This window comes from Bufo bufo, chromosome 2 (assembly GCF_905171765.1).
Source record: "Bufo bufo chromosome 2, aBufBuf1.1, whole genome shotgun sequence".
Taxonomy (NCBI): Eukaryota; Metazoa; Chordata; class Amphibia; order Anura; family Bufonidae; genus Bufo; species Bufo bufo.
The window spans coordinates 140,485,823-140,509,320 of record NC_053390.1 but is presented as its reverse complement, the minus strand read 5'-3'; the positions used below and the strand labels follow the sequence as shown (position 1 = coordinate 140,509,320).

The window sequence follows — 23,498 nt, the reverse complement described above, 5'->3', positions numbered from 1 at the left end:
CCCAATGCCATTGAATGGGGGCTAAAACCGCAGGTGTACTTGTGGCATGCAAAATGCAGAAGCACAGCAGAAACCCAAGGGTCAGCCTCAGATTTCTGCTGTAGTTTCTGGCGTAAAAATCTGCATTGCGAACATACCCTCAAAGAAAGTCTGGATTTGTGGCTCATAAGAACCAATCACAGCACAGCATTCATTTCATGTTCTGATTTAGAAAAATGAAAGCTGCACTGTGATTGGTTTTGGGCAGTTTTTCGTTTTGACAGCTTTAAAAATTTGCCTTTTCAATTCTCTTGACTTGCCACCTAATGTCCCATGGCAATAGAAGTGAATGGAAAAAGTTCCAGAACATTTGCCCTTTTGCTGTTTCTCCCCCCAATAATTACTATTCAAGTGAGGCTTTTGCATCCCTCTTCCCAGTATCCTAATTCCATCTCTCCTGCTTCTTAAATACATGATTAAAAAAGCACTAAAACAATGGAACTGTACGTGTACAGACCACACACAAGTGCCTACATACAGCGCTCCCGTATATATTTGCATGTGGCTCATTTGTTAACGCACTACTGGTACATAAAATATTGAAATATGCGGAGTAATTTGCTGGGGATGTCAGACAATGTGTTTAATTAAAATATAGATGAAAGATAATACATCTTTCATGGTTTAGTCGCTTGCATTATCTTGAAATGATATCAAGTAAAAACAATCTCACGCATGTGTTAAATGTAATTAGAAAAATAATTCTGTTACATCAGTGGGAGGACGGCTCTCATCTGAAATAACTTTTATAGCTTTACTCTTATGCCTGTGATGCATTGTTCTATTTTACATTTACAGTTCTTTTATCTTGTCAGTTATTTTCTGTCTTTATGTGTTTTGTTATTATGAAATCTACTGATTTTACTTTTGCAAAGGCAAAAAACAACCGTTTGATGGACGAATCCAGGGGGGGGGGTTGTGTAGAAGAGATGTCGATGCCCCTCGCTCGTCATGGCGCAGTAACGCACTCTTGTGAATTTGGGGCTTGAGTAAATAAAAGCCTTTCAGTCCCTGCAGTCCGGCAGGAGCAATACAGACAGTCTGACAGCTTCTAATGTATGAATGGAGCAGCTATATGATAAGATATTCACCATATGTTCATTGTGTGGGGCAGAAACAGCATGGGGTCTGTATGGAGGGGAGGGTGCATATGGGAGGTATGCTTGGAATATATATATTTTTTTTTTTTATAGCATGATCTGCAAAAGCATACAATTGACAGCATACGGTGTGCATCAGGCATCATGATTTTAATATATTAGGGAGGAACTGGCATTTCACAGCAATTTAACATATTTAAGTAACTTGTTGTTTTCTGATTTTATCGATTTAATAAGATATTTTATTGTCTTTTTTTTTTGTTTTTCGATCCTAACATTGAACCATTCAGTTTAATATATTCAATATGATTTCAATACTGTTTGAAGTGTGGTAAAACATCAATGAAGCCATATTAAAACATTAACATTAACTTTAATTATGCACTTAATAAAACCAATCCGAAAGCTGTGGTATGGACATAGAAAAAAGCAGGGCTAGTAGTACTACAAGTACAATCAACAAGTGATGCAGCAGGAAAATATCGCCTGAGAGCAGTTAGCAATGAATATTGCCCTAACCTTTCAGAACACCTGCCCTGAATAGAATGACCCTGTCCTGGAGTCTTACCCAGTTCTAGTGTCCCAAATCAGTCAAAACCGTAATTATAAAAAAAAAAATCTATTACCATATGTCGTACAATAATAGTTAAATGTGCAAAATTTATTTAAAATCCTGAAATTTACCAATATTTATTGCTGGAAATTTATATTTTTGCTATTGTGTTTTATTTATTTATCCATATGTGTTGTGTGTATTGTATATATTTGTGTGTACTGTATGTACACTATGTGTATACGGTATTTGTGTGTACTGTATGTACAGTGTGTGTACTGTATGTACAGTATTTTTGTGTGTACTGTATGTACAGTATTTATGTGTACTGTATGTACAGTGTGGGTACTGTATGTACAGTGTGTATATGTACTGTTTTTATAGTGTACAGTGTATACTGTATATATTTGTGCATACTCTATATATTTATATGTATTATTGTGCTGAATGTTGGTGTTGTGTACATTTTTGTGTATTTGTGTGTACTGTACATACAGGTGTTTATCTGTGTGCGAATGTTATGTTTGGTACTCAGAGACGCACTTAATTTCATCTTATCTCTGCTGTTGTTACAAACAATGGTTTTAGAACCACTGTGCCAACTAATCGGTTTGACTTTCAGCTAGTCCTGAGGGTGTTATCCTGGTGGACCGCAGTTCTTTTTTTTTTACCCTTTAACCTCTATACAGTGATTTGGTCTTTTATTTATTTTCAATTCTCTTTTTATTAGCTTTATATAATAAAATAAGAGACGGTTTACATTGTAGCAATGGAGAAGAGGTCAAGGTCCATCACGGTTTTCTGCAGGAGAATTGCCAGGCCGCTACTACTTGGAATAGTCTCAGTGTACAGAGGTCAGAGACACCAGGGGATGTACCAGAATCAGGCTGAGGTCAGGCAGAGTACATGCAAATCCAAGGAACAGACCCAGGGCCAAGGCAGAGGGAACTAGGTCACAATACAGGCAACAGGCAGACGAACAGATCAGGGACACAGGCCCAGGTCAGGTCAGATGACGGCACACTTGGCTCTTTACAAACTCCAGGCTAGACAGCTGAAGAGACCTGGGACACACAGCTAAACATATATAGCAGGGCACATCCTAGCACCTGGACACAGAGCCCTGTGAGGTTCAATGAATAAACCCTAATTCACACACAGAAAAGCAAAGTTTAACAGCTGTGCAGTTGGATATAAACGATTGCTCCCTATAAGCAGCCATTTCAGGATGGGGGATTATGGAGGGGCTGATTGTACTTTTATGGGATTACTGGCAGTATATTCGGGAACATGTCTGCCTCCATAGTCACCGTTTTTTTTTTTTACATATCTCCATTTCTTCGAAACATTTATATAGGCTCATGTATGAATGATGTTTTCAGCTCTATTTACAACCTTTACCATTTAAGGGTTAGTGCCTTTTTTTTTTTAGTTTTATTTGCCTGTCTATGGTCTAACCCATCCTAGGTATGTAGGTTTTTACTCCTCCCAGGCCTGATTGGGAACATTGGGGCAAATGCTCATCCATTATGCAGAGAAAGGTTATCCGCTGCTTCTAGCAAACACAATCTGGATGATATTAATTAAAATCTAGCCTCCTTTGTCTTGCAGTGGTAAAGTGCTTTCATCTCTCCATTGCGTTACGCAGCTTGATTCCTCTACCTTTACGGTAGCATTAGAAATATAGTTTTGTGCATTGAGACGAGCCATCTAATCATTTCATTACCGCTGGTTTAGGATATGGAAGACTTTAAAAGCGGTATAACAATAAGACTGTCACCGCACATCCGCATCCCCCCTAATAAGCCATTCAAACCTATAGCCAGTGTCTTTTTGATATACAAGCACTTTATTAATAAAACAACACTTTAAAAAAAATAAAAAACCTCTCTTAGTTATATTAGATTGCTCTTTTATTAACACGCTGGCAGGTTGTTAATCTTGGAAAAATAAGCAGGGGGAAATCTAAAATTACAGGCAGGCAAAATGCATTTACCCAGCTCGAATCCTGGTGCCGAGTAGTGAGTGTAAACACGCTGTAGGTAGCACGCTGTTAACGCTCCGGCAGAATCAAAGTAGTGAAAGTACACACAGTACATCAATGCTCAGGGCTCAGCTCCACGGGCTGCGAGAAGCTCGTTCACAGCATGTTAGACACAGATCTGTGAGGCTGATTTTTATGGCGCTCTCTCATTTCACGTATTCGCCCTACAAACAAATTAATAACCCATTCATGGGTGGCGTTCTGTAACCTTTTTGGGTACTCTCCCATTTAGAAGTGTCTGTGTTCGCGGCGAGGACGTGCTGGTGATATTTGCAGAAAGCCGCAAGAAGCATGCTATAAATAAGGGGCGCCAGCTGTTGTAGAGGATTGCTGAACGAGTGAGGCTTGTTCAGAGTGAAATTGTAGTTATTTTGTTGATTGCTGTTGCTTGGGGGGGAAAAAAGACAAAAGGAAGTTATTTAAACTGAAATTATATCTTTCTTTAAGGGGAGGAGTTGTGTCTGTGAATGCAACGTTTCGCTGGAATTCTTTATATGTTAAATGGGGTTTGCATGTGTTCTTGGCGGGGCCTTTCCTCCGTGGGATTACGTCTGTGTTAGGATTGCACTCTCGGCTTGTTCAGAAAGGTTAGAGAAGTTCCTGAACCCTCCACATGTGGCCAGCACTGTGTGACGGAGACTAACAATGGTATAATGGACACTGCAAGCTCTATGGAGGGAGAAAAAAAAAAAAACAACATACACGAGATAGCAGGCAGTCTATAATTATAATGTGCTGCGGCACTCTGGAGTACATTGTATCCTCGTATGAAAGGGAAGATAATAAGACAAGCAGCTGGTAGTAGTGGAGAGTCAATCAAATTGAGGCTGGAAATGAATTAGCTTCAACAACTATGTTAAGAGACCCCAGATAAAAAAAAAAAGAAGAGCAGCCACGGTGCTACGTGATGAAATAAAAGCATACATGAAAAATGATACTAAATATCAGGACTTCAATTACAAGGGATATCAATCGAGTCCCCGGGCTAATAGAAGAAAGCCAATCAGAACTGGTCCAGCCACTAAATGGTCCATTATGCTCCAATAATTAAAATGTTGTGAGGGATTTATTTATTCAATTCATTATTTGTTATTTGTAACTTGCTTGCTTAGGCCTAGCGAGAGGAGGCCGTTGTACCGATGGCTCGACCATATTGGTGGCCCTGGAGTCTTTGCGGTAGAAGTTTTTAGTTAATTCACAGATTGTGGAATTTCATTTCAATTTTCTTTACAAATTAAAATCAAATTCGATGACCTCATCATTAATTAGAGATTTTGTATGCATCATTATTATTTTAACGCGAAAGGGAATCTGCAGGTTTATGACGCTGAGAGCAGCATAAAGTATTGCCAGATGCCGATTATGGCGGTCATGTACTTGTCAATATGGTGTCGTTTTCAGAAAACCACAGTTTAATGCTGAAAGGAGTCCTCTCAGTAATGTGTACGCGCTCTGGAGTCCACCATATTCACAAGAGTGTCTAGGGCCATTTCATAACCTGACGTTAGGTCAACGTGTTACGTGTGTATTTCAGAGTTTGTAAGATTTCAGTAATACATAGGGAGTCAGACGACTTTGTATCCGCCAACTACTTCTCCAAGCAGAAGCGCTTACACTTAAACAGTTCCAAGTCACATAAAACCAAAAGGTGCTGACTGCCTTAGGGTGCTCTATATCTTTCCTATGCACTCCAGCTTCTTTCTCTTGATATTTCAGCCACGCGGGGGAACTCTTTTTAAACCTTTTTTTTGCCGTACATGTCCAGTCCTCTCTCACACTTCATTCTCTCTCTCTCTTTATATGACAACTCCCAGTGTACAGTCATCTGATTTACCATCAACAACTAACTCCGACCTTGATTGTTAGACTCAGTTTTTTCTAAAGGCTTTATCACACAGGCCAGTGGTTGGCCAGGTCATCGTTAACGAGCATTACACTCATTAGCGATGATCTGGCAGTGTAATACTGCCACCGATTACCCTATGAACGAGCAAACACCCCTCCATCTGGCAATTGGAATTTTTCAACAGGCTTAAAAATTATCGTTTGCCAGCAGCAGATCATGCTGTGTAATCACGATCTGCTGCTGACAAACAATGATTCTGTGTGGTCATGAGCGATGGCATTAGCGATCACTCCTCCCCATACTGAGGATGAGGTCGCTGCATGTAATAGCAGCAGCCTCCTCCACTAGCAAACCAGGCTTCCCTCCCAACAATCGCCTGCAGGATCATTTAATCTAAGGTTGCGATCACATTTTAGCCATCTGTATAACATATACAAAAAATGTATACGTTAACAGATGCCCCAGACTGATGCCATACAGTGGCATCCATTCACCATAGATCATCATTATAAAAAAATATATATATTTACATATATGTTTTTACTGGACTCTACATTTACATTAGAAAAACAGCCATGTGAATAGCCCCATTGACTTTCATTTGTTCTAAAAACGGTTGTCAGTTTTTTACTGCCGTGTAAATGTAGCCTAATGTATGAGAGGGAACATATGCTATTACGTTTCATGCACAAAACCGCATTTTTTGCGGATCAGATGCAGACATATTGATTTCAATGTTGTCCGCATCCGCTGCCCCGCAAAAAAATAAAACACATCCTATTCTGTCCATTTGGAGACAAGAATAGGCATTTCTATCATAGGGGCGGACGTTCTAATCCACAAAATGCGGAGTGCACATGGCCTGTATCTGTGTTTTGCGTGTCAGCACAAATAAAGCATACAGTAGTGTGCATGAGGCCTAAGCAGGGTTTTGGTTATCTTTTGTGTTATTTTGTATCTTGCAACCTGTACTCTTTTCGATCTGAATGCACCCATTTGTCATTATTTCTTCTATCTTTTACAGGAGTTTTAGAGTTCCCAGGTTTACTGTATACTTCAAAATGACTTTGGAAACTGACACTGTGTGTCCTCCAGTATTCAGGAATATTTGCTGGGACAGTACCTATGAGTGCTGGAATGAGAGTATTAGGTGCCGCTGGTGCTGGAGTCTGTTTTGTTCATGAGTGTCGCATGGATGAAATGGATTCCTAGCTTGGATTATGAAGGTTTAAAGGGATTCTGTCATGAGATTTTAGCCCTATAAGCTAAACATATGCCCATGTCCGTACTAATAACATGAATCCTAAACTGGCCTTATTAAACCTGCTTGTGGCTCTATTAGCCCAAAAAACAGTTTTTTATAACCTGTCAATCACCTACCTAAGGTGCCCAAGGGGTTTTCCGTTAATACCGGGTGCCTGGCCGCACCCAGCGGCTTCGTTGAGTGAAGTGCGCATGCGCCCGGCCTGATGCGCGTGCGCACTTCGCTCAACGAAGCCGCTGCCAGGAGTCCGCGGCGCATCAGGCGGAGCCTAGTGCGCAGGCGCCGGATCTGGCAGAGGGACGGGAGGATTGCGGAGGCAGCGCTGAGGTGAGAAAGGCGGCACTGTAGACAGGGAGGGCAGCGATTAAGACTGGGAAGGAGGCGCTGGGCACCAGACGGCCGGGCACCCTGTATTAACGGACGTCCCCTTGGGCACCTTAGGTAGGTGATTGACAGGTTATAAAAACCATTTTTTTGGGCTAATAGAGCCACAAGCAGGTTTAATAAGGCCAGTTTAGGATTCATGTTATTAGTACGGATATGGGCATATGTTTAGCTTATAGGGCTAAAATCTCATGACAGAATCCCTTTAACAAGTGGGGAAGGCTTTATCTCGTGAAGTTATCTAGGAAGCCCCAAGTGAAGGGTTAATAATCACTGCAGGTTGGTGATGATTTAACACATAGATATGTCTGGCAGTAGGAAGTGCAGGGAATACATTTGAGAAATAATTTTCTAAATGCAGCCGGATATTTGAAGATCACTAAACCAAGTGTAGAAATGTGTAGAGATGACTGTACAGCACAATGCCACAAGATGCCATATTTACAGTCCCGGTGAGGAAGTAATGGTATTCCCTTCTTATAAAGTAATGGAATATTACTAGCATATACTATTATTTAATGATCATGTGGATCCACCCTTGAGGGCCTCCGAGATCTTCAGCATGAAGGAGCCACAGCACTGAAGTTGACCCTGTAGAGCACAGCAGTGCTACCGGCCACCTGGCTATGCAGAGAACAGCAGTAAATAGAGTTGTGCTACCATTTCCATGCTCAATGGGTGACCAAGACCAGGGTAACCCTCACAGATCAGAAAGGGATGACATAGACTAGCGAAATGGCATTACAAGATGTAAAAACCCTTTCAGGAGGTAACTGATGCCTGAATTGTTTGGCAGCCAGTTCTCTCACTCCGCTTTGCCCATTTCTTGTGGGATTCTTTTGGTGGCAACCGTTTTTGTATAATAGAAAGTGGCACCATATTGTCACATTTTGAATGAGGTCCTGCCAATGACAGGCCATTTCACCAACATGTAGGTGCGTTCTGTATATTGGTAGAAAGGATTGTTAGGTCATGGGTAAAATTATGAGGCAAAAAAAGTGGAGCTAACGTTTAAACCAGACCTAGCGTCAGCTTCTTTTTGAAATACTTCAAGTTTACATTTGATCAGAGGAAATAGATTCCGTATGGAGTTCTCCTTTAATAATGTAATACAATTAATGCTCTTTATTTTTCCTTCTGCCAAATGGTAGATTGGGACGTGCAAAGCCCATTGGCTGATGTGTTTCCATGTGGAATAGGTAGATTACTAATTTCTGGCTCTAATAATAGAAGTGCTGCGCAAGTCCTATTTCCAGCCCGTGGCACCTCTCCCTGCATTACAACAATTATCCCAGTGCTCTGGAGACCAAGACATCGCTAAAAGAAGTTTTATGCGGCTACTTTGTCTTAATTCATTTCCTTAGAATGAGAGACTGTCTGTGACCATTCATAAACTCATTTCTTGTTAACGCTTTATTTACTGGTGCAGATTTGACTCAGATCCCATTAAACACCTCTGATGCCACGGTCAATAGTGACTGCTGCATCTGAAGGGCTCTGTCCTTCTGATACCCCTTGGCGAAATCTCAGGGCTCTGAGTTGCTGTGGCAGCCTGGTCCTTGTGAAGGCTCCAGGTTTGCCATAGCAAACTGCCTGTTAAGCCAGTTTTATAGTCTATGGTATAAGTGGTCAGAACATTGTATCACCTAAGGGGGGTAAAAAAAAATGACAGTAAATAACAAAAATGTAAAAAAAAAATATTAAGACAAAAATCACCCCCTTTCCAAATTTGACATATAAAATAAAAAAATAATGTTTATTATATTTATCATGTGCAGTGAATGACATAACAGGAAAAAAACTGAAACTGGTGTCCAAGAAAAGAGTCAATAGAAAGTGATCAAAAAGTCATTTGTACCCCAAAATGGTACCAATAAAAACTACAGCTTGCCCTATGGAGAGAAAAAAAAGCTCTCACACAGCTCTGTAGACAGAAATATAAAAAGTTCTGGGTGTAGTATATGCTAATGCAAAGAATTTTTAAAGTTTTTATTTTTTTTAAGTAGCAAGTAAAATTGTCATGTCATTGTTAACCCATAGTATAAAAACAAAATAAAAAAAACATGATGGAATTGCATGTTTATTTTTCCGATTTTCATCCCAATCCCCAAGGATTTTTTCCTATATTCCTATATATGCTAAATGAAATGATGCTATTAAAAATACAACCAGTCCCACCAAAAATAAGTCCTCATCTAGTTATATGAATGAAAAATGTAAAAAGTTATGGCTCTTGCAGAAAGAAAAAAAAAAAGCTCAAAAGCAAAAATTGACAGATCCTTAAAGGGCTTCTGTCACCCCCAAAACCTTTTTCTTTTTTTTTGGGCTTGTTAAAATCGTTATTTAACGACTATTCCCTATATAGGGATCTTACCTTTGTCTGTGGCTTTTCAAAAATCCCGCGCCTGTCTTCATTCGGCGCAGGCTCTCTGAGATGAGGAGGCTCGCCTCCTCAGCACTCCCTCAGTGCACCTGCGCCAATGACGTCACCGAAAGAGAAGACGTCATCGGCGCAGGCGCACTGAGGGAGTGCTGAGGAGGCGAGCCTCCTTATCTCGGAGCGCCTGCGCCGAATCAAGACAGGCGCGGGACTTTTGAAATGCTGACAGGGCCAGCCGGAGGAGGAGATCACGGCTGGCCCTGTCAATCAACAAGAGGAGGGGGTGGTTTTTTGCGGCGGCTACCAGCAAATAGACGCCCTACTTGCTGGTAGTGAAGTGATTAGCATATTTTAAAAGTTTTTTTATGAAAAGATGCCACAGACAAAGGTAAGATCCCTATATAGGGAATAGTCGTTAAATAACGATTTTAACAAGCCCAAAAAAAAAAAAGGGTTTTGGGGGTGACAGAAGCCCTTTAATGTTTAGTGACAGAGTTTTGTCTTACAACATTTGAGCATAAACAGGTCAGATCTTTAAAAAACCCTGTTTTATATATGTAAAATTACCTATACCTTTGTGTATACCACGCAGCACATTTGTCATGTTTAGGCCTCATTCTGGCTCTGTGAAAAACTGTCATTAATTTGAGTGACGTTGGGGACTTCGTTGAATGGGCACAAGATTCATAATGAATGTTTCTAAAGCGAAAGACAGTTCTGAAACGGCTGTCATAAATTTGCTCTACTTTTTTAGGGTCTAATGATGAAAAATGCTAACAAGCCACTTTCACAGTTTTTAAAAGTAAAAAAATGCATCAGATGTATTATGCAGCTTAAAGACGTCATCCCACAAATTAAAGTAAAAAATATCTGGAGTAATGCACACCATTATACACACCACCTGTTTGCTGGGTATAATTTATAGTGTTATACCCCCATGAACTGTGCCTGTTGCTGCGTGTTATATAAAATGTGCCATACCTCCTCATGAACTATGCCTGTTGCTGCATATAATATATAGTGTGCCATAACGCATGATGAACTGCGCCTGCTGCTGTGTATTATATAGAGTGCCATACCCCCCCATGAAGTGTTTGTTGATGCATATAATATATAGTGTGCCATACCTCACCATGAACTGTGCCTGGCTGCCTGCCAGCTTACTATATAGTGCCCCATAAACAGTGCCTGTTCGGTATAATTTATAGTGTGCCATACCCTCCCTCCTCAGAACTGTCCCTATTGCTTCCTATTGTAGAGGGTTCTATAAACCCCCTTCCCCATGAACTGTGACTCCCCCCCCCCCCCCCCTTCCCTTGTCCACTGCCTCGGCCCCAGCTACCGTGAACTTTTATTTTTGAAACTCGGGCAAACAGGGATAACTTTACTTACTGTGTGCCGGCCGGCTGTCACTTGGACTGACATGATGGGTAAGGAAGGGGGCGGGGGAGCGATCATATCACAATGGCAGTTAGCGGCTGGAAGGCAGGGCTTGAGCACTGGGCAGGAATTAGGGAAGTGGCAAGATCTTGTGTGTGTAAGGAGCCCCATAGCAGCTGGGTGGTCTGCCTCTATTAGAGATGCGCCATTGGTTGTACAGAATTAGAAAAATAAAAAACATGGCTGCTTTATTCCAGAAATAACTCCATACTTGTCCACAGGTTGTGGCTAATATTGTATTTAGTTCCATTGGAGTGAATAGGGTGAACTGCATTACCATACCTAACTTGTGGACTGGTATTTTTGGGAGGAAGAAGCCATGTTTTTCTGCACCTGAATAACCTCTTTAAAGTGTCTCAGTATTTTTAGAAATATGGAGTGACTTGTGACAAATTTTCAAACACTGTTAGAGCTGGACTTTATTTCTGCAGTTTCTACCCTAGGTGGTCTAGGCTTCAGTAGCCGGAAGAAGAAACATTTAACTTATTAAAAATGTAAAGAGATGAACTATAGGTACCTTACTGCAGTACTTGGAGCAAGCCAAAGGTGAACATGTCATGATCTGCCCCCCCCCCCCCACCCATGATCCATACGATCTGCACCATGTGTAATAGTAGTGTAAAGTAGAACTGGCTTAGTTGGCCATAGCAACCAATCAGATTCCACCTTTCATTTTCTATGGGAGCTGTCAAAAATGAAAGGTGGAAACTGATTGGTTGCTATGGGCAGCTAAGCCAATTCTGTTTTACACCAGTTTGATAAATGACCCCAGTTTATTTTATTCTATCCCTAAATTACAGAGCATTTACTCTATTTTTAGCTCTATAAAATGTACCTGACCATAAGACGCACCTAGGTTTCAGAGGAGGAAAAAATATCTTTTATATGGGCTTGTTCACACGAACCTGCCGTGTTTTGCGGACCGAAAATTGCTGATCCGCAAAACACTGATGCCACCCGTGTGCCTTCCGTCCTGAGATCTCAGATCAGACCCCCAATCTTTATTAGACCTCAGATCAGAACCTCAATCTTAATCAGACCCACACTCTCCATGAGACCTCAGATCAGACCTCCAATCTTCATCAGACCTCAGATCAGACCCCCATTCTTCATCAGACCTCTGATCAGACCCCCATTCTTCATCAGACCTCTGATCAGACCCCAAACTTAATCAGGTGTCAGCTAAGACAAAAAATAAAAGAACTCTTGCTCCGGATAGCACCGCCACTAAGGAGATCTAGCACACACTCCCTGCTGCACTGAGACTGGTCATAGCACAGTGTGACGCCCGGAGAAGAACAAGGAGCGGTGATTAATGCCATGGCTACACTCACCACACTCCGGTCCTACTGTACTAATGGGTTCTTCCATAATGGAAGCGTTCATTAGTATTTGCTTTATACACACTGCCATTTTCCTCCCACTTAGGGGGTTAGAGGGGAGTGCATCTTATAGAGCAGGGATCAGCAACCTCCGGCACTCCAGCTGTTCTGAAACTACAACTCCCAGAAGCCTCCTTCCATTTGTATGGAAGTTATAATAAGAGCCAAGAAAGTTTGCATGCTGGGAGTTGTAGTTTCACAGCAGCTGGAGTGCCGAAGGTTGCTGATCCCTGTTTTAGAGCATAAAATATGGTATATCAGCAAATTATTCAGTCATATCTATAAACTGCTTTAGACTTTTCTAGATTTGTGGTTATATAACTGGTGCCACTAGCATGACTTCTATATGACAATGTGATTACATACAGTGCTACAGCATCTCATAGATATTGCAATATTTGACATTGGGGCCATTTATCAAAACTGGTGTAAAGGAAAACTGGCTTATATGCCCATAGCAACCAATCAGATCCCGCCTTTGATTTTCCAAAGGATTTCTGAAAAATGAATGATGGAATCCAACTGGTTGCTATGGGCAACTAAGCCAGTTTTCCGTTACAGTAGTTTGATAAATCTCCCCGAAATTGTGCGGCAATAACGATCTTGTTTATAAAAAACATCCCATCAACATCACAATTTTTATAAACATTATAGATCCTGACCACGCCATGTGTGCTTCTTACAATTGGTTGCCAGGAAATGAATGATCTATAGCATTTGAGGCTGGCGTTGAGGCTAGGGTATTGTAATAAGTGGTTTGTAGAATTGCTTGTGATCATATCCGTTTGCTGTGTTTACCAGAAATAAATCATCAGGAAGGATTCCATTATCTGTGATGTGCTGTCCTCTGCTCTATGAAGATACCAGAGCTGATCTTTGTATAAGCCCGTGCGTGTGCGCCTCTCACTACCGTATCACAGCAATCCTTGTGGAATATCTCTGTGCCATCATCATGTGGTTCAGTGAGGCACCTATGTACAGTATGTTCCTATAGGATTCTATATAAATACTGAAAGGACATATTCTGAGACCTCAACGTAACAGGCGGTGTTTCTCTATGAAAAACACAAAAGGCGCACCATAGGGTAGTACAGTCCAGATAAATAAACAAGCATAAAGTACTCCAAATTGGAGGCTCACCTTAATGGGTTGTGCGATCACTAGGCACAACACTACTGAAGGCTTGAGAGGGGTGTAATGGGCCCCCAAGGCAGATGGTCATGCAGCCAGGGATGTATGCACTTCCAAGTAGGGATGCCTGGAATCCCCAAGAAGGCGGATGGATTCAAATAGAAGGAAAAGATTCCCACGGAGCAAAAGGACCAATCTTTGGTGACGACACAAACTTGATTTAATAGCTTAGCAGGTGGTACTATGCTAAAGACCTGGCATATATTTTGAGTCCTGGCATGCTTTGTCTTTGCAGTCAAGGTTGGCCAAAGATGAATGTGTCATGTTCCATCGTGATCTGCACTGTGTGTAATATATAGACAACTTATAGACATTGGGGGAGGTTTAGCAAAAAGGGGTGTAAAGGAAAACTGGCTTAGTTGCCCATAGCAACCAATCAGATTCCGCCTTTCATTTTTCACAGCTCCTTTGGAAAATGAAAGGTGGAATCTGATGGTTAATATGGGAATCTTGTGCTGCTGTGACTCTTTTTTGGTTTCTCTCTCTATATATATACAGTGGCTATAAAAAGTCTACACACCCCTGTTAAAATGCCAGGTTTCTGTGCTGTAAAAAAATGAGACAAAGATAAATCATTTCAGAACTTTTCCACCCTTAATGTGACCTATAAACTGTACCACTCAATTGAAAAACAAACTGAAATCTTTTAGGTGGAGGGAAGAAAAAAAAAAAATGTGGTTGCATAAGTGTGCACACCCTCTTATAACTGGGGATGTAGCTGCGTTCAGAATTAAGCAATCACATTCAAAATCATGTTAAATTGGAGTCAGCATACATCTGCCATCATTTAAAGTGCCTCTGATTAACCCCAAATAAAGTTCAGCTGCTCTAGTTGGTCTTTCCTGAAATTTTCTTAGTCGCATCCCACAGCAAAAGCCATGGGCCACAGAGAGCTTCCAAAGCATCAGAGGGATCTCATTGTTAAAAGGTATCAGTCAGGAGAAGGGTACAAAAGAATTTCCAAGGCATTAGATATACCATGGAACACAGTGAAGACAGTCATCATCAAGTGGAGAAAATATGGCACAACAGTGACATTACCAAGAACTGGACGTCCCTCCAAAATTGATGAAAAAAATAGGAGAAAACTGGTCTGGGAGGCTACCAAGAGGCCTACAGCAACATTAAAGGAGCTGCAGGAATATCTGACAAGTACTGGCTGTGTGGTCCATGTGACAACAATCTCCCGTATTCTTCATATGTCTGGGCTATGGGGTAGAGTGGCAAGACAAAAGCCTTTTCTTATGAAGAAAAACATCCAAGCCAGGCTACATTTTGTAAAAACACATCTGAAGTCTCCCAAAAGCATGTGTGAAAAGGTGTTATGGTCGGATGAAATTAAGGTTAAACTTTTTGGCCATAATTCCAAAAGATATGTTTGGCGCAAAAACAACACTGCACATCACCAAACGAACACCATACCCACAGTGAAGCCTGGTGGTGGCAGCATCATGCTTTGGGGCTGTTTTTCTTCAGCTGGAACTGGGGCCTTAGTTAAGCTAGAGGGAATTATGAACCATTCCAAATACCAGTCAATATTGGCACAAAACCTTCAGGCTTCTGCTAAAAAGCTGAACATGAAGAGGAACTTCATCTTTCAGCATGACAACGACCCAAAGCATATATTCAAATCAACAAAGGAATGGCTTCACCAGAAGAAGATTAAAGTTTTGGAATGGCCCAGCCAGAGCCCAGACCTGAATCCGATTGAAAATCTGTGGGGTGATCTGAAGAGGGCTGTGCACAGGAGATGCCCTCGTAATCTGACAGATTTGGAGTGTTTTTGCAAAGAAGAGTGGGCAAATTTTGCCACGTCAAAATGTGCAATGCTGATAGACTCATACCCAAAAAGACTGAGTGCTGTAATAAAATCAAAAGGTGCTTCAACAAAGTATTAGTTTAAAGGTGTGCACACTTATGCAACCATATTATTTTATTTTTATATTTTTTCTTCCCTCTACCTAAAAGATTTCAGTTTGTTTTTCAATTGAGTTGTACAGTTTATAGGTCACATCAAAGGTGGAAAAAGTTCTGAAATAATTTATGTTTGTCTTATTTTTTTACATAACAGAAACCTGACATTTTAACAGAGGTGTGTAGACTTTATATCCACTGTATATAGCCATATTTATTCATCAGGCTAACGATGAATGCTGCAGATTTCATATAATAGATTCCTTTTACAGTAATTCGGTCATGTGAAGCCTTTGGTTTGCTTTGAACCAGGGGAATTTTCCACTACACTCATTTATGGCATAATAGTGGGGTATCCCATGTCATAAATTGATCTCTGGCCTATGCTATCACTGTCAGTGGGGATCCAACCTCTAGGACCTCCACAGTTCCTGAGAATAAAGAGGGCACACCCCTAGTGTAGCACTGTGTACTCTTCTGAGTTTTGGCGCTTCTTCTGAGTAGTGGCGCTCTGGATCTTCTGGCTTTGCAACTGCAGCCAACCAAAATCACTTGAATTGAGCTGCACTGCAGTGCTGTACATAGTGTGGGTTCTGCACTGCTATGACAGAGGTCAGACCCCCAAGATCATAAAGTGGCGCCATATCCTAGTGATGTTTCCAACACTTTTTATAATGTAATTGTAATTATTCCTTTAACTTCCAGTAACTGAGTTTCTAACTTTTAGAAAGGTCCATTGACAGGAGGTTAACATTTTATAAGGTAAATCTACTGGCCTTCGAGTCATCTTCGGTCTGTATGTGGAGGAACGGTGCAGCAGGTATCATAGCGGAAGAAAGATTTATTCCAAAATAACTCCTTTGCTCTAAATATCTGTCCTCTTTTCCTCCTGTGCCTGATTTAATAGGTGTCTTGAAGCAAAGTGTTAGTGTCTGATTTACTGCATCTTGGCAGATGGTGTTTTACCAGTAAGGATGCTTTATACAAACCATTTCTACACTGTGCTAGCCTGGTACTAATATTAATATTGATAAATCAGTGATAATAGAGTGGACCAGCAGTACTGTAGTCTCTATTTCAGCTCCACGTCAGGTTTGACAAGTATTACCGGAGATATTTTATAACAGAATGTCAGCATTATCTCGTGTGCCTTGTGCAGCTTAGATCATGGATCTCTACAGAACATGTTCCTATTTTGTTCAGAGAAACAGAACGTCCTCCGGCAATGTCAGAATATGACAGGCTGATTGCATCACAAAACGACACATTGCTTTTGAATATGTTGGACGACATTTACTAATGCTGTCTAATAGACAGTCTAAACTTGGACACTTCTAGGTTTAAGGGTATGGCCACACGGTCAGGTTACCTGATGCAGTTTTGGAAGCCAAAAAAGAGAAGTCATATCTGTCCTGTATCCGTTCTCTCTTTTCATGACCCACTCCTGATTTTGACTTCGAAAACTGCATGCAGAAACCTGACCGTGTGACCGTACTCTAAGTGAAGTCTTGGTTGTATAACCTTAGTACGTTATTTTGTTGTAGAAAGCCGGCCTTTTAAGCCTTGGAAAACCTATGCCCCCCTTCTAGACTATTTTGAAAACGTTCTAGTAAGGTGCAACCATCAGAAATTTTGGGCACTTATCTATAGTAAATTTATCTAAATTAATCTACATCAAAAAGAATTAGCAGCTGATGGCAGAATTTTGGTGCACATAACTTGGTAAATGTGGACTGCTGTTTGTAGTGTCCGTTTTAAATTTGTTGCATTTGTGGGTGGAACTGAAAATCCAGTCCGTTTCCAATGTACTTTTTCACGACTCTCCAAGAAGATTTTGGCATGCTGGTAGTAGATATTATGCCACTTTATGTATACCATTACAGTTTTATGTTACTTGCAGAATTATACCATACTACATCCTATTATATGCCAGTCATAATATTTATATAACCTATTTTATAGGTTTTTGTAAAGAATGCCAGGCAAAAAGTACACATCGGCTGGTTTTGGGCAGGAAACTGCTGTGCTAGCAATAATTGATGCATTGCTTCACACTCTTTCAAATTAGAGAGTGTTTTTAATAAATTTGTTTCACTGTCAGCAAACAAGAAGGGTCCCACCTCTTGAAGCTCAGCATGTCCTACTAGGGTGTTAGAAACCATATTAAAGACCACCCAGAGAAAATAGAAAGGAAACAACAGCATGTAAAATGGCAGTGGGCTTTTCTAGTTCTGCTGCCACTTGAACTCTCACAGGTTAGACTTTGGTGGCATATTGTAGAGGATATTACCAATGTCTAAAAGTTTTTTTGTTTTTTTTTTATTTAATATTTTTGCTTTGTGGGCACGTTGTCTCCTATAGCTTTATATTTGAAAAATCTATAAAAAAAACTGCCCTTAGGAAATAACTTAATTTTTGTGTAATTTGGTTTTATAGTAATACGTACAGATAAAAAAAAGCTAAAAATCTGGTTGTATATTTTAAGTATAACAAAGGCAATACAATAAAACAATCACATGCCTATATCACACTATTATTCAGCTGGCAGGCAGTCCACTGATGGCTTCAGGAGAGATGCATCTAACTAGAGAGCTAGTTGGTAGAAGATTCTGGCAGCCTACTGTAAGCTAAAAAGTCTAAATTAAGGAGCTCTGTGCAAAAAGAATAAAGGAGCAAGAATAAAATAAGAAACGAGCAAATGAATTAGAAGAATGAGATAAAAGAGAATAAAAAAAGATGGAGGATTGCAAAGCTTGGAGGTTTTGGAGGGGAGTTCCAGGGATGATAGTGGAAAATATGCGGTCTAAATTGGCCTAATTATGGTTAGGCTCATGGCATCTGAGCAGAGAAAAGTGGCCCAGCTTTGCTGGAGGCTATGTCTTGTTCTTCAGACATTAGGCATTCCATATACCACAGCATATCCATCTCTACAACCCATTCTCTAACTGTAGAGCAGGGGTGGGCAATTATTTTTTCGATGGGGCCGCATGAGAAACTGAAAATATTTTGGAGGGCCGGGCCAAAAGGCTAAACTCAATACTGCATAAAATCACCGCGTCCTGGCACAGGCGGGCGTGATGACATCATCATGCCTGCCTGCGCTGGGATTTCACTACCAAATAGACCTCAGGCCTGTAGCCTATGACAAGTCTTGTCGCCATCTGCAAATTTTAAGGCGCATTGGCGACCATTTTGGTCGCCATCTGGAGCGCTGTATTGCATCAGTGACATGAACACTCTCCACATAGAATGTTATATTACATCAGTGACATCACCGCTCTCCACATATAAGTGATATTTTACATCAGTGACATCACCGCTCTCCACATATAATGTTATATTACATCAGTGACATCACCGCTGTCCACATATAGGCGATATATTACATCAGTGACATCACCGCTCTCCACATATATGTGATGAGCGGTGATGTCACTGATGTAATGTATTACTTACCGGTATATGTGGACAGCAGTGATGTCACTGATGTAATATATTACTTATGTGTGGAGAGTGGTGATGTCACTGATGTAATATATCACTTATAAGTAATATATTACATCTGTGACATCACCGCTCTCCACATATAAGAGGCATATTACATCAGTGACGTCATCCCTTGGCGCTGGGGTGCGCAGCCAGGGCCGGCCTTAGGTGTTCAGGCGCCCTGTGTGAGCTAACCTTGTGGTAGTGTTACCTGCAGTCCTATGTAAAACCACAGATAACACTAGTGCTAAATAATGTAGTAGTGTTACCTGCAGTCCTATGTAAAACCACAGATAACACTAGTGTAGATCATGTGGAAGTGTTACCTTCGTCCTTAGTGTGCCTCCCTGTGTCTATCGCACAGACTCCATGCTGGCGCTGCCTCCTCTTCCATCTTCTTCCCCGCACAGAACGTTCTGAAGCAGCTGCGTCAAGACATAGGAACACTGTGGGCAAGGTGATACACACAGGGAGAGACATACACACAGGGACGGGGACACACACAAAGGGACAGACACACTCTCACACACACAAAGGGACGGACACACACAAAGGGACAGACACACACGGACGGACACACACAGGGACGGGGACACACACACAAAGGGACAAACACACACACACAGGGATGGACACACACACACACACACAAAGGGACAAACACACACACACAGGGATAGACACACACACACAAAGGGACAGACACACACACAGGGACGGACACACACACACACACAAAGGGACAGACACACACACACAGGGACGGACACACACACACTGGCACACTCAACATCAGCAGCAAGTCCAACCCTTAATGACCCCCACAATCCCTGGGGGGGGGGGGTGATGTAGTAGCAGGCAGGAAAGCACACACTGTCCCCCTGTCCTATATGAGCCCCCCCCACCCCCACCAAATACCTGTAAGTTCTGTTAGTTGCTTGGCTTTGGCTGTGGCTGCTGGCTGGGGCTCCGCCTCCTTCCTCTTTCTGCCTGTGCGGCAGCTGCATCACGCTCCAGCAGCCACTGGTCTGCTCTGTTAAAGAGACAGGCAGGCCAGGCAGCAGAGCGGAGCGCAGAGCGGCCGCGGGCCCCGCCCCCTCCTCACTCCGGACAGTGACTCCGTGCTGTTACAGGGCCGGCGGCGGCGGCGGCAACAAAAATGCCGGGGGCCGGATTAAAAGGTCCGCCGGGCCGTATACGGCCCGCGGGCCGTAGTTTGCCCAGGTCTGCTGTAGAGGATAACCATGCAGACCACAGTCAGAAAATGTCTGAGAATCCAGTGCATGATAACTGCCTTGGGTCCGGGAAGGAAGGACATAAAGGTCATCTGAGGGGTATGTGTCACTCTCTTACCTGTCTCCTAAAAAACGTTATATAAAATAACTCACAAGAAAGCCTGTATGGTCAAGCAATTCCACCAGATATAGAGCATTGTGCTTGAATCTATGTTGCAATTGCAGAACAGCATGATTGAGATAACACTTTGTAGACTGTTTGTAGAATCTCAGGGAACCTATACCATTTCATCAAGATTTTGAAATTAATTTCTTGGGATTAGCAGGTCATCAGCATTTTATATGCAAAAATAACTTATTTTAATTATTATATGGCCCTCATGGAAGTATGTTTTTTTATGAAGCAATGCCTCTGCTCACAATAGTATTGCCTAGTATTTTACAAAGTTCATGACTTTATACTAGAAATGTCAAAATGTCTTAAGGACAAGAGTTTCTGATTTATTCACAATGAATTTGGCATACTAGTAACTGTATTACTGGCGTTACATCCCTGGAAGTCTTTAGAAACAGTGTCTGGCACCAGCTTACTATTAGGCAGTAATTAGTGTAGCTAACAGCTAATATGAAAGAGTAGAGTAGAGGTCATCATAAGACTTCAAAGGTCTTAACAGGTTAGGGTTGGAGGGCACTCTCTACCCTTGCTTAATCTGTTGCCATATCTGGTGAGATTTGTTGAAATCTTCAGTGACCTCCAACCCTGAGGTGTTGCTCTCTCGGAGTGTACCGGTCACATGTCATGTTCTTTATTCCCATCTGTTTAGATGAGCATGGGACTCTGGGAATAGCAGCTTCTCTTTAGAGTTCATGCACAAATGGACTGACTTAAATCTCTCTCACTGCTGTTGGTAGCTGAAGTAAAACTTCAGTTTTGACATCTACTGAAGCTACTGCTCTTCTGGTATACTGTCCTGCCAGTGACATTACAGGGAGCATGGAAACTGGACAACTTAGATAGTCTCTACCTACACTAACAGGCTAGTCATTTAAAGAGACTCTCCATCCATTAGATACCTAGTCGAATCACCTGAAAGGGCATTTCTTGTGTTCTTGAGTACTCAGGACCATTATACCTCCTTACAGACTGTGTCATTTAGAGTCCTACAGATATTCTACCCAACCTTGAAGAACTTTGGGAAAGGGAAAGGGAAGTGACGACTGTTGTGAGTACATTAATGGCTCAGAGCTTTTCCACTTTCTGCATCCAGTACTATGAAGCCTGACATATTTTAGATAACATGCCAGAAAACGTAAACCTGAAACTTAGTCAGCCCCTTACTGACATAGATTTTAGCTTCTCGTGCATGGCCGCCCAGAAAGCACCAAAATCATTAAGAGGTGCATGCCTCTTAATTATTTTTGCGCATCATATGCCAGTGGACTTTATACTAGGAGTGGAATGTGAAACAGTGGTCTTAGTAAATTTCCCCTATTGCTTTTTAAAGTCCACATACATCCCAAAAGAACCTTTGGATTATTTGTAGCAGCAGGAATGTAGTCTTGTCTAAGATTCACTATAACTTTGGCATGAATTGGCCTGTAAAAGGCATCTGTATCTTTAACATTGCTTTAAGGTATTCCTCTTTTTTGCTCTGGAAAGGTCTTGGCGTACATTAAATGTACCCATAGGCTCCCATTCACCTGATGGAAGCCAAAAGTGTGCCCTTTTGGTTTCCATCATACCAGTATACATCAATGTACCTACAGTACTAATCTGCTCAATCTCTTCTAGTTTGCCTAGAGGTGTAATGTATATACCCAGAGGTATCTTACAGGAAATTAAGCCCCGTGTCTGATTTATTATCACACCATAACTTCCCTACATCCAGGCACCACTTCTTGTTCCCCTTCCTTATAGGAGATAACGGTAGCACAACTGTTAGGCCCCTTGCAGACGAGCGAGTATTCCACGCGGGTGCAATGGGTGATGCGAACGCATTGCGCCCGCTCAAAATCCGGACCCATTCATTTCAATGGGGCTGTTTACATGTGCGTTGGTTTTCATGCATCACTTGTGCGTTGCGTGAAAATCTCAACATGTTCTATATTCTGCGATTCTGCATCGCATCTGTCCTTGCTTGCGGATGCGATGCGATTTTCATGCAACTTCATTCACTTCTATGCAGCAGGCATTGCGTGAAAATCGCATCGCATCGAATCCGAAGCCAAGGGCAGAAGCGATGCGTTTTTCATGGATGGTTGCTAAGAGATGTTGTTTGTATAACGCGTGTGCTAAACGCATTTAATCGCATTGCACCCGCGCAATAAAAAACTGAACGTGATCGCATGCAAAACTGAATGACTTTGCCTGCGAAATTGCGCATTTTTCACTGAACGCATCCGATCCTAATCCGGCCACGCTAGTCTGCAAGGGGCCTTAGTCTATCTCCCTTCTCATTTTTTTTTGCTCATTTGTGGGTTCAATGAAGGATAGGAGGTTCCTACTGCCTGTGGTGTAGAGGCTAACCAAAGGTTGGACAATCATTTCCTAGAGATTCGTTGTCTGGAACTATCCACAAAAGAAAGTATAATGTATTTTATTTTATCGATGGCAAATGTACAGATGTACTCTCAGGGTGTTTTAACCTGGCACTAATTTCTTTTAAAAGATTAAAGGGGTTTTCAAAGAGATCCATATTAATGATGTATTCCCAGGATAGGTTATCTTATTGGTGGTTGTCCAACTCCTTGCACCACCACCAATCAGTTTTTTTTGAAGGGGCCTCAGAACTTAGAAGAGCACTGGGTCCACTTCTTAGCACCTTAGCTCAATCCCATTCACTTGGATAGGACTGAGAGGCGGTATACAAAGGCCATGTGACTGATGGACTTGATCTCACAGATCCAGTAAGAGGCTCATGCACTGTGGCTCCTTTCAACAGCTGATGAGCGGGGGTGCTGTGAGGATAGGACATCAAGATTTAAATCCCGGAAACCCCTTTAAAGGGGTTGTCTGATAATTCAATATTACTGGCCTATTCTCATGATATGTCATCAATATCATATTGGCAGAGATCGTCAGATGGTCTGACAGCCAGCACCCCGACTGATCAGCTGTTTTAAGTGACGACAGTGCTTCGGTGAGCACTGTAGCTTCTTCCTAGACCAGTAACGTCACGTTCATCGGCCACATGGCCTAGGTGCAGCGTAGTCCCATTAGAGTGACTGTAGCTGAGCTGC

The 23,498-nt window shown here is 41.7% G+C and overlaps 1 protein-coding gene across 1 annotated transcript in view; it reads left to right on the top strand.

The window, feature by feature from the left end:
• The window catches only part of FAM172A (family with sequence similarity 172 member A), a 579,235-nt gene that overhangs the window by 425,691 nt on the left and 130,046 nt on the right, over window positions 1-23,498 (top strand). The window lies entirely within an intron of this gene.